A 12,578-nucleotide genomic window follows, 5' to 3' on the forward strand; every position below is an offset into this window, starting at 1 on the left:
GGTCCCAATTCTAATGTGAATAATAAGAACTCAAGCTCTCAGCTTTTCCCATGGGATTCTCTTGGCTATAAATAACAGACTCCCCTCCCTACTGAGAGTTGCTGAAGCACAAAGGGAACCATGTGGTTCATCTTGTGGGAAGTCCAGCAGGAGGGCAAGCTCCCAGGGGACTCATGTGTCCACGCTGGTTCCATTCCCACAGCCCTCAGGCTGGCCACCTCCACCAGCCATGTGGCTCCAGCACATCCAAGCCCAATGCAACACAGCCCCAAGGACGGGAAGAAGTGTGTCTATCTTGGTGCCAAAATTTAAATGGCTTTTGTCTCCAGAATCCCCAGGCTTCCTGCAGGTGTTTGACCCAAGTTCACTTGCAGATCCAGCCCAGCCCTGGGCAGGCAGGTGTGGCCTGCTTCCCTGGATCCATAGGGACCTCAAGGCTGAGGGGCAATTACAGGATGGAGGCTCTGCTGGGAAAGAGAAGGGATGCAGAGGCCAGGAAGGCAGTCAGCATGGCCCCATAGATGCCTTACACGCACTAATGTCAGGCTGTGTGGATAGCAGGTGGTTCAAAGAAAGTGCCTCCTTTCTTCAAATAAGTCACTTTAAATCAAGTACACAAAGTGAATATCAATGTTTTATTTGATTGTGACAGCCTGTCAGTAAATTTAAGGAGTAAATGTGATGGTGAGATTTTTGTTGTTGTTGTTCTTATATACATTTTTGGCCTCCCCTCACAGAAGCATAAAAAATTCTCTTTGTACCAGCCCTGTAAGAGCAGCTTTCCAAGAGAAATACAACATCTAGAGACACCCAGGGTTTTCAACCCTGGCAAAAACAACTCCAGCATCCTCACCACACATCAAAGAGAGACAGCCCTGTTCTCCTGGCCTGGATTCTCAGGCACAATATTAAGAATAGTAACAATTAATCAAGCTCCACAAAACCTCGGAGACTCTCAGAATTCATCACTCCACAGATGAGACTGATGTTTCAGTCACCAGACTCTCCCCTCTGCCTCCTTCCCTGGAAGTTGAGCTCCCGGGGAACCATGGTTTGGGAACAGGAGGAGGTGTGGGATCCCGCTGGAGACTTTGTTTTCCTAGAACTCTTATCTCCAGGAGCTTGCTGCTTCATTTGAGAGAAGCATTTTGGGGGGAAAGTTCAGAGGAGCTCTTAGAGAGGGAAAAGGAGAAACAGGGAGGGGTCCAGACGAAGGGCCTTCCTCCCCTCTGTGCCCATTGTTGGGTGGTGTCTATGAACAGCCACGCTTTGAAGCTTAGTTCTGTGTCTGCAAAGTGGAGTCTGTACCACTGATCTTCACCTTGAAGACTCACTATCGGGCACCTGGCCACAGTTTCAAAGGAAGGAGCCACCACTTTTTATTGGTGGCCTGGCTTGTGATCGTACATTCTGCAGACCCACTGCCCCCAAAGGTGAAAGAACAAGGTTCTCCTTTTGCTCCCAGCGGCCCCTGACATTTGGATCCTGCAGGAGCCTCAGCGCATCACACACGGGTGACCCTCACGCCTCCTGTCAATGCTCTCTATCCTCTCCTTCCTTCCTGCTTCTCCAGCCAAAGAGGCTTGGGCTCGAGCTGCGTGAGCAGGCAGCTTGGTCCTCTCACAGCATCCAGCTCCCATTACCTGTGGTGTCTGCATAGTTGTCCCCATCAAGCACAAACACCTTGAGGTCACACTCACATCATAGTCACTCCTTCAAAGGCCCCAGCATTGGTCCAGCTATCGAATGAAGTCAATGATGCCTGTTTATGGAACCCCTTTGGCTTTGTTATCACATCTACTAATTCAGCCCCATGTTGTCAAAGTATATTTTCAGCCCAAGCCTTTCTTTCTGTTACTAAGTATCCCCCATCCACTAAAGTGAAAGTGAAAGTATTGGTCCTTCAGTCATGTCCGACTCTGCAATTCCATGGACTGTAGCCTACCAGGCTCTTCTGTCCATGGGATTTTCCGGGTACGAATACTGGAGTGGGTTGCCATTCCCATCTCCAGGGGATCTTCCTGACCCAGGGATCAAACCCAGGTCTCCTGCATTGCAGGCAGACTGTTTACCCTCTGAGCCACCAGGGAAGACCCCCAGCTCCCCACCCCAAGGGAACTTGAATTTTCTTTTATGTTCTAATGAGGTAAAAATGAATCCATGTTCATGTACAGATTGAATTCCAGCAAATTTAAATCCTGGGCCAGTTCCTGCCATTTGGGGGGACAATGCAGTTCAGTTCAGTTCAGCCACTCAGTCGTGTCCGACTCTTTGCGACCCCATGAATCGCAGCACGCCAGGCCTCCCTGTCCATCACCATCTCCCGGAGTTCACTCAGACTCACGTCCATCGAGTCCATGATGCCATCCAGCCATCTCATCCTCTGTCGTCCCCTTCTCCTCCTGCCCCCAATCTCTCCCAGCATCAGAGTCTTTTCCAATGAGTCAACTCTTCGCATGAGGTGGCCAAAGTACTGGAGCTTCAGCTACAGCATCATTCCTTCCAAAGAAATCCCAGGGTTGATCTCCTTCAGAATGGACTGGTTGGATCTCCTTGCAGTCCAAGGGACTCTCAAGAGTCTTCTCCAACACCACAGTTAAAACGCATCAATTCTTCGGCGCTCAGCCTTCTTCACAGTGCAACTCTCACATCCGTACATGACCACAGGAAAAACCACAGCCTTGACTAGACAGACCTTAGTCAGCAAAGTAATGTCTCTGCTTTTGAATATACTATCTAGGTTGGTCATAACTTTTCTTCCAAGGAGTAAGCATCTTTTAATTTCATGGCTGCACTACCATCTGCAGTGATTTTGGAGACCAAAAAATAAAGTCTGACACTGACTCTACTGTTTCCCCATCTATCTCCCATGAAGTGATGGGACCAGATGCCATGATCTTCGTTTTCTGAATGTTGAGCTTTAAGCCAACTTTTTCACTCTCCTCTTTCACTTTCATCAAGAGGCTTTTTCGCTCCTCTTCACTTTCTGCCATAATGGTGGTGTCATCTGCATATCTGAGTTTATTGATATTTCTCCCGCCAATCTTGATTCCAGCTTGTGTTTCTTCCAGTCCAGCATTTCTCATGATGTACTCTGCATATAAATTAAATAAGCAGGGTGACAACATACAGCCTTGACGTACTCGTTTTCCTGTTTGGAACCAGTCTGTTGTTCCATGTCCAGTTCTAACTGTTGCTTGCTGACCTGCATACAGATTTCTCAAGAGGCAGGTTAGGCGGTCTGGTATTCCCATCTCTTTCAGAATTTTCCACAGTTTATTACGATGCAGTCTTACAAAAACCAATGCAAGTTTGAGCAAATCAGGGTGGATATCTTTTGAGTCATGCCAAGTTTCAGATGCAAAACCATCTTTGGTGTGGTCTTGCCCAGGCATTGGTTCATCCCTGTTATGCTGGAGAATGCAGATGCCGCTGAAAGGGATGAGACATTGATGGCATGCAGTTTGCCACTTCCCTGGAAGAATATCATTTCAAGTGCATTATGGGTGCTCCCCCCACCCCCGCCCACACACACACACACACACACACACACACACACACAGTGGGCAAGAGTTGTTCACATGGAAGATGGTAGATGGATGGATTTACTATGTAGAAAAGTGTGAGTGTGGTTTGGGCTTTTCCTCTCCTGAGTGTGTTGAAACCAACCAGCCCTTCAGTTCCACATGGGGTCACCGTTCACGTCTGCGGGAACACAGACAAGGGTGCTGCAATGCTCAGGGTGTGTTGGTGTGGTGCTAACCTGAAAGTGATGCCCTCATCCTATGGGATAATGTTCATGACATGGCAGACCCAGGATGTACGTAGACCAGAAATAATACACTTGGGCTTCCTGCATCTCTGCTGTTATGAGAAAAGCAAGTCTGTTTCAATTCAGAAAACACCCTAAAGTGATCAGAATTTCATGTACCTTTAACCAGTCACCTTTAGCTCCATCCTCCTTGCTCACCTTCTTGGCTGTCATCTGCAAAACAGGACAAGATTAGACAGAAGGCTTTTAGGATCCTCAATGGCCAGTCTCTGTTTTCTCATCCCTATGACATTCAACAGCATCAACACATTGACCAATGAACCTGCTCTGTTTTTCTGACTAAGTTCACGTCATTCATAGCAGAGGCTCCCCCACATGAAGACACGGCACCACGGCTCGCCACAGGTTACCTGGGGATGCGTTGAAACAGACCATCTCTGTCTGGGGGCTGCAATCTGGGATCATGTGTGACATCCACCACTGTCATTTTCAGAGAGAAAAATAAAATTACCCAGGGCTGGCAAAGGTTCGCAGGCACATTTGGACATAAATTTCTCCCAAACGTCCATATCCTTTGAATGATGGCACTAGTGATGTTGATTTTTTAAAAAAAGGGGGAAAAAATGGTTTTGAATGGAATTTTTCCAGATTAAAATATAGTATCTATCTTTATTCACATGATAGTTTATCTCAAATAAAATCTCCATGCTACATTTTGGAAGGCAGATTCAGTGGCAGGCCACAAAATTTATCTCTCGAGAGAAAGACAATGAAAATACGTATAAAAGTCGTTGCCATTAGCACAAAAGCGGGAGGGAATTTATAGAACTGCAGCCGTCATCAGATTTGAAATCTGGGCTCCTCTGGGCATCCTGAATGACTCTTTCACTGGGAGGCTGTGTTTGACGGAAAGAAAGATGGACCTGAGTTAACATTCCTTGAATATCTGCTCTGCTCGCTTGGTTCCAGGTGCTTTGCCATATACATCATTGCCCATTGACTAAAGCAGAAGCGATCAGAAATGTTTCTGTAGGGGTCCAGGAAGAAGAGTGGCAGCAACACCTTTCAGGCCGGCAGAGAGCAGGGGCAGGTATGGGCCAGCTTTCCCGAGTGACAGCATCTATGCAAAACTCCACACGGATTTTCTCAACCTTCAGAGCTTCTCTATGAGATGCATGCTACCAAGTTATCCCCATTTTGCAGATAAGAAAGCCGAGGCATAGAAAGGTTGAGCTTACCTAAGGTCACACAGCTAGTGTCAGAAGCAGGGTCCAGATGGAGGGAGTGACTCTGGGGTCCCTACACTTACCACCGCGGGTGTGTCCAGCACTCTGCCTTCTAGTGCACAGGGTCCCCTTCCTTGCACACAGGACAGCGGTTTGCATCTCCAAGACCCACACCTGGTATCATCTTTCCTGAGGTTTTGAATCCTTTCCTGAATCATCTTTTAAAGGTGTTATGCAGCCTATCACATTGGTGACTGCTGGATCCTTCTGTAAGGAACCTAATGGAGAAAATATGCTTATTTTCCCTGAAAAGGAACATACCAGCTGGCCTTGGAATCCCATTTCCAGGGCTGATCTGCAAGCCTCCAGCTAAGAACTTCTCTCCCACAGGAACCACTGCGGGACCCTGCTCGCAGAAGCATGAAGCATTCGTTGTTCTGATCTAGCTTGCTTTGTGCCATGTGCATGTGCGCTAAGTCGCTTCAGCTGCGCCCAGCTCTCTGTGGCCCCATGCACTGTAGCCTGACAGGCTCCTCTGTCCATGGGGTTCTCCTGGTAAGAACACTAGAGTGGGTTGCCATGCCCTCCTGCAGGGGATCTTCCTGACCCAGGGATCGAACCCCCATCTCTTGCATCTGCTGCACTGGCAGGCAGGCTCTTTACCACTAGAGCCGTGTGGGAATCCCTGCTTTGTGCTGCTGCTGCTGCTGCTGCTAAGTCGCTTCAGTCGTACCCGACTCTGTGTGACCCCATAGACGGCAGCCTACCAGGCTCCCCCGTCCCTGCGGTTCTCTAGGCAAGAACACTGGAGTGGGTTGCCGTTTTCTTCTCCAATACGTGAAAATGAAAAGTGAAAGGGAAGTTGCTCAGTCGTGTCCGACTCTTCGCTACCCCATGGACTGCAGCCTACCAGGCTCCTCCATCCATGGGATTCTCCCGGTAATAATATTAGAGTGGGTTGCCATGCCCTCCTCCAGGGGCTCTTCCTGACCCAGGGATCGAACCTCCATCTCCTGCATCTGCTGCATTGGCAGGCAGGCTCTTTACCACTAGAGCCATGTGGGAATCCCTGCTCTGAGCTAGTTCGTCTTAAGTTTCCTGAGATCTGCCATAGAGAAATCCTATTGATTGCTATTAGATTTATTTTGTTTTCATCCAGATTCATATCCAAAACTGAATTAAGTTCTGTGGAAAAAACACCCATCAAACCCTCCTCAAGGAGTAGAATGCCTTTATTATAGCCTTGAGGTTCCACCTACTATTTTTCCCCCCAGGAGCCTACTCAACTTGAGAAGAGAGCATTAACTAACTGGATAATTACTGTACAGATAAAGGAGGCTGGGAGTCAAACCAACAATGTGGGGATTCATCTCTGCTGAATTTCCAGTGGACCCAGGCTGGCAGCAGGATCCCCCAGGTCTCCCAGAACCTCATGAAATGAGATGCTGCATTAATCTCTTGGGTTGTTGCTTAAATTGCCATCTGGGGAGATCACCCTCCTGGCTAGAGTACATCGAAGTTAAATATATTTGCTCAGCAGCCCAGACGATGGCCGTGCAGGAATAAATCCCCCCTGAACACTACTGATCTTGTGAGGGACTCACTCCTATTTGGCTTCTGTTCCAGCAGCTGAGTTTCTCTTTCTCTCTTTTTAATCTTTTTTTTTTTTTTAATCACGTGTGATCATTGTCTTCCTGCTGCATTTGTGGTGAGATGCTGCAGACTTGTGGTCCACGGCTGAGTGGAGGGGGAAGGGAGGGAACGAGAGGGCTGCTCTTCTCATCAGTCCCCGCTCCACCCCAGGGAGAGCAGAGGGGACTGTTCACACTCGGCTCCCTGAACAGACGCCTAGAGCGAGGGGCCGAGGCGCTGCCTTCCCTAATCTCAGGAAGGCATGAACAGCAGTAGGAATTCAGCTTTTAATCTCTCTGCTTCAAGTCAGCTGAGCTACTTCAAAAGGCTGTGCACGCCAGAAAGACCTGAGTCGAGTGAAGCTGTAAAAGAGTACACACTCTGAATCAGGAAGTTTCACTTCACCAGGGGCTGCATGAGCCCCCCTCCCAGCCGCCACCACTTGAGCGCCCACCCCCAACCCCTGTGAAGCAGGAAGGGTGTCCCTAAAGCATCGTCCACTCTGGGAAGACGCAGAAAAGCACACATGTGGGGCTCAGATTAGTGAGAGGCTCTTTGAGAAGGAAATCGGCATCTTAACGGGAGAGCCCTGCCTCCAGGCAGGGGGCACCTTCAGGTGACACCTCCCTGGTAAGGCCTGGAGTAAGGCTGGGCATCCTCAGAGACAGCAGGTGACCAGGGGCATCGCTGCAGATCCTGCAGAGAGGGGGTCACAAAGGAACATCCTCTAACCCTAGGTCTCCTTCTTTCCTCTGCCACAAACACAGAAAACTGCACGTCTACACCCAATCTCCAGCTTGGAAAGGAGCAGAGGAATGTGACAGAAATCTGAAAGCCTGAGTCTTCATATGAAGAGAATGAACATTTTGACTACACAGCAGATACCCTGAGGAAGGCGAGAGCAGCTGTTACACAAAATTAACACAGTCACAGTGACTGCATGGGGTCCTGGGTAAGCCTGACACTCATCCACCCAGGGTCAGGTGTGGGAGGCAGACTCCCTAAGGAAGACCCAGGGCAATGCTCAGCCACCATAACAGGTGAGGGCATGCCCCTGTCCCTGGAAACAGCCAAAAGGAAACATGGGAGCTGAAGATGGGATGTTGGGTACTTGTCTCCTCTACCCCTTGTGACTCCACTTCCTCAGTATTCACACCATTCTTCCCACTAGAGGAAGAGAAAGAAATACTGAAACGTATTGGATTGTAAATGTTCAGGAGCAATACAAGCACCCTGACTTTTAACTTACACCGAAATTCCAGTAATGTGGGTGCTGGGGACTGAACTGTGTCCTCTGGAAGCTTACAGGTTGAAGCTTTAACCCACAGTGTCATTGTATTTGGAGACAGAGTCTTTCAGGAGATAATTAGGGTTAATCGGTGTCATAAGCGGAGAAGGCAATGGCACCCTACTCCAGTACTGTTGCCTGGAAAATCTCAAGGATGGAGGAGCCTGGTGTGCTGCAGTGCATGGGGTCGCTAAGAGTCGGACACGACTGAGTGACTTCACTTTTCACTTTTCATGCATTAGAGAAGGAAATGGCAACCCACTCCAGTGTTCTTGCCTGGAGAATCCCAGGGACGGGGGAGCCTGCTAGGCTGCCGTCTCTGGGGTCGCACAGAGTCAGACACGACTGAAGTGACATAGCAGCAGCAGCAGCAGGTATCATAAGGGTAGGGCACAGATCCAATAAGACTGGTGTCTTGGGACCTCCCTGGTGGTTCAGCAGTTAAGAATTCGCCTTGGAAATCAGGGGGAAAGGGTTAAATCCCTGGTCGGGGAACTAAGATCTCACATGCCATGGGGCAACAAAGCCCAAGAGCCACAACTTCTGAGCCCACACGCATGACAAAATGAGGATTCCCTGCACCACAACTGAGATGGGATACAGCCAAATTAGTTAATTAATTTAAAAAGCTGAAGCTCCCATACGTTGGCCACCTCATATGAACATTAACTCATTAGATAAGACCCTGATGCTGGGAAAGATTGAAGGCAGGAGGAGAAGTGGGCAACAGAGGACCAGATGTTTGGATGGCATCACCGACTCAATGGACATGAATTTGAGCAAACTCTAGGAGATGGTGAAGGACAGGGAAGCCTGGCGTGCTGCAGTCCATTGGGTCACAAAGAGGCAGACATGACTGAGCGACTGAACAACAACAAGTTTTTTCTTTTAATATAGATTTATTTATTTTAATTGGAGGCTAATTACTTTACAATATTGTATTGGTTTTGCCATACATAAACATGAATCCACCACAGGTATACACGCGTTCCCCATCCTGAACACCCCTCCCTCCTCCCTTAAAAAAAAAAAAAAGACTGGTGCCCTTATAAGAAGGGGAAGAGACACCAAGATGCTCACACAGAGAAAACACATGTGAGGACATGGTGAGAAGACAGCCATTTACAAGCCAGGAAGGGTTGCCTCATTAGAAACCAACCCTGCCAGGACCTTGATCTTGAAATTCCAGCCTCCAGATCTAGGAGAAATAAATTTCTGTTGCTTAGACCTCCTGGGTTGTGGCATTTCATTATGACAGCCAGTACTGAGCCAGGGGGCCTTCCTGACACTTCATCACTGTGTTTTCTAAACCAAGACTGAAGATCCCTGCGACCCCTTAGTCACCACCGCCCTGGAGGAGCCTCATGCCTCGGGGCAGAGCCTATGGATACACAGGTTGGTTTTCCAGCCAAAAGACACCAGTTGGTCTCAGTAAATGAGGGGTGGGGTGGAGGAGGGGCAGCCCTGGAGGTTGGGTGTTCAGCACTTTGACTGGAAATGAGCAATCAAGATGCTAAGTGCATGCAAATCAGCACCTAACCTTTCTGACGGAAGTGCCTGCACCCTTCCCACGAAGAGTGGGGTGCTGAGTGGGGACCTGAATTGGGGTTTTCCTGCACCTGTAGGCTGTACACTGGGGAGGAAAGAAAGCCAGAAAAGTGTTTTAAAAAGACTTTAAAATCACAAACAGAACATTTTTGTCTTTTGTACCTGAGCAACCAGGAAGCTGCATGCACAGGCGTGCACACGCGCGCGCGCGCACACACACACACACACACACACACACACTCATTTTCTATCTAACTTGTTATTATGGAAACAGCAAGCCACCCAGTGAGGCTCCAGGTGGAGGTGAAGGGAGATTTCTGCCACGCTGTAAAGGAGTTGCTCTCACTGCCACTTGTCCACAATTCTTCAGTATGAACACAGGGCCTATTCAGCCATCCTTTCAGTTGAACAACTGGCAGGGAAATTATAGCACACATTTAGATTTCCAATCTGTGGCGACCAATGCTGAGAATGAAGACGAGCAGAGGGTGTGGGTCAGACCACAGGAGAGAAGAAACCAGATAACTGGGGAGTAACTGGATCAGGATAAGCTTTGTCATCGAGGGCTTTATACCAAGAGCAGTTACAGGGGATGAAAGAAATCAGCTTCCCAGGGCTTTGCAGCAGGCTGATACAGCTGTCTGCTGAAGGGAATTCGGCTTGGTGCCACAGGGTCTGGGCTGCTGGTGAGAAGATAGGGGGATGGACGGGGAGTTTGGGGCAGCAGAGGTCTCGTTCTATTTTCTCACTGTCTTTAGCTGTTTTTAAGAGCCTATGAAATACCATCTTTATTCACAAGGTAGATCCGAGTGACTTATGGCTATGTCAGACAGTGTTGGTTGAAGTCCTGTCTCCTTCACTTCTGTGTGACTTGGGGCAGGTAACTTGGTGTCTCTGAACCTCAGTCTCATGTATCAAAGGGGCACAATGATGAAAGAGTAACAGCCTCCTAGGGCTTCTCTGAAGATGAACGAGTTGAGTGCCCACCAGGGGCACTGTAGCCCGTGGCCCGTGGACAGGGAGTCTGAAGCAGACAGTAGCTGCTGTTCCCAATGCCCTTTGCACAGAGTCCCCTCGTCCCGTCCGTCTGTTAGCTTTTGCTTTCAGTATGCTAAACAGTGTGTCTCGGCTCTGGGGAAGCATTTGGTCCAGAGCCCAGGCAAAAAGCAGCCCTCTGTCACTTTGGCTACTGGGGGGAACGTTATGGTCTCCCAGAGCCATGTCCTGCCAGTTCGGCTGAAGGCCTTCTCCAGGGTCCCCAGCAGAGAGGCCTCCTGCATGGCCAGCTGTCAGCATGTGTTGTAGAACATTTGCTCGACTCTCAGGAAGGGTCTCCTGAGTGGGCTTCTGGGCCAGAGCCTCTGCTTTGTAAACACTGGAGCAGATTGGCCCCCTACTGCTACACCAAGGGACTCAAGGCCGTGGAAGGCAAACCCATTTGACACTGTGAATTAGAGCCTCGAGCCTCTGCAAACACTCTGGATGCAGAAGCAGAGTCTCTTGGCCACCCCAGCCCAGGGCCATCTGCTACTCAGTGGCAAGGTTCCTGACTCCAAGGGTGGAGGTGCCAGGCAGCAGCCAGCAGGTGTCCTCAGCCAACCCGAGCCCCACTCCTCTCATCTCAACATGGTGACCTTGGTGCAGAAGGAGGGACGTTTTTCCTTTATACCTAAGTATGTATTGAACTCTCAGAAATGCTTAACTTGGACAAAAAGAAGATCCATAGTTGCATTTAACAATAACTAAGCAGGCACTCAAGTGCCCGCGGTGATAAAATATTGAGCCCAGCTCTGAGAAGTTGCCTGTTCCTCTGCCAGAACCCATAAAGACATAAATGGACCAGTGCTGGAACAATCTTTCCCTTTTGTAAGAAGAGAAGAGCCCTCAGGAATCCTGGAATTGCATCTCACAATGAGCCTCCGGGCTTGACTATGGTCCAATCTCCAACTTGGCAAAAACCATCATTCAGGACCTTGGACAGCACAGCGCCTTCTCAGGCATGTGTATCTGACATTCTCCATCTGGCCAGAACATGGATATAGGAAAGGATAAAGAAGAGACTCTGAGATGTACATTTTAGTCTTTCTGTGTCTCTCTCTTTTGCTCCCATTTCCATCATGTGCGGGTAAGGCAGACACGCACCTCCAGCTCATTTACTGAAGTCGAAGAAGAGCACATTTCAAGAGAGTAAGAAGAAGAATGCAGAACAAGCTCCAGGAAAGGTTGGGTTTGTAAAAATTCAATCTTCCCTGTATTTCACAGGTTCCGAGAAAACTCAACAGATAGAGATTGCTCCCAAAAGTTTCCAGGGAGGTCCATGTGCTTTCTGGGGACAAAGCTATATGAAGCGTCGTTCATGAGAAATTTAGTTTCATCAGAGATATATCAGATATAGCATCCCAGCCTACTAAACCCAGCACCATCCTCTGGACTAATCTGGGAAAGTCATCAGGGAGTGGGGCTGGTGGTTCAGCCTGTCAATTCCAAGAACACTGCTCATATACTGTGTTCTTGAAACACTGGCAGAGTATCTGTGAGCGATACCTCCACCAAGGGGTGCTGGTGGAAGAAATTCAAGGCAAGGAAAAAAAAATAAGCCAGTTCAAGCTATGATGATGCTGTGTTCTTTTGGAATAACCCAGCTGTCATTGTGTTCCAAGCACTTGGTGCCTTTTCCCTTCCTCTAGTTAACCTAACCTGGGTGTGATATGTCTATAAGATATTCTTTGCCTGTCTCCTGTGGTCTGGTCAAGAAAGAGGGACATGCTGCCCCAGCTGACAGATGCAGGTTTGGATTGTTAGCCTTTCACTGGCTCCCCCTCACTGAGGAAAATATTAAACGAGAGGAAGCCAGGATGACTGAGATTCTGGATCACACACACCTCCCTGCAAAGGAGGAACACTGCAACTTGCTGTAAGCCCCATTACTTCAGGCCTGACCCACCATGGTTCTCTTGTTCCCTGCTGACATTGACATAAAGGGCAAATCCCTGGACCAGGACCTAGAAGAAGGCTTTCTCAGAAGAATCATCTGAATTAAGGGTTTTGATCTTATAGCATATAGGTATCTATTCACTTGGGAAAGCTCAGTAAGTTGGTCAAGATATAATGA

This window comes from Ovis canadensis, chromosome 13, assembly GCF_042477335.2.
Source record: "Ovis canadensis isolate MfBH-ARS-UI-01 breed Bighorn chromosome 13, ARS-UI_OviCan_v2, whole genome shotgun sequence".
NCBI classification, from domain to species: domain Eukaryota; kingdom Metazoa; phylum Chordata; class Mammalia; order Artiodactyla; family Bovidae; genus Ovis; species Ovis canadensis.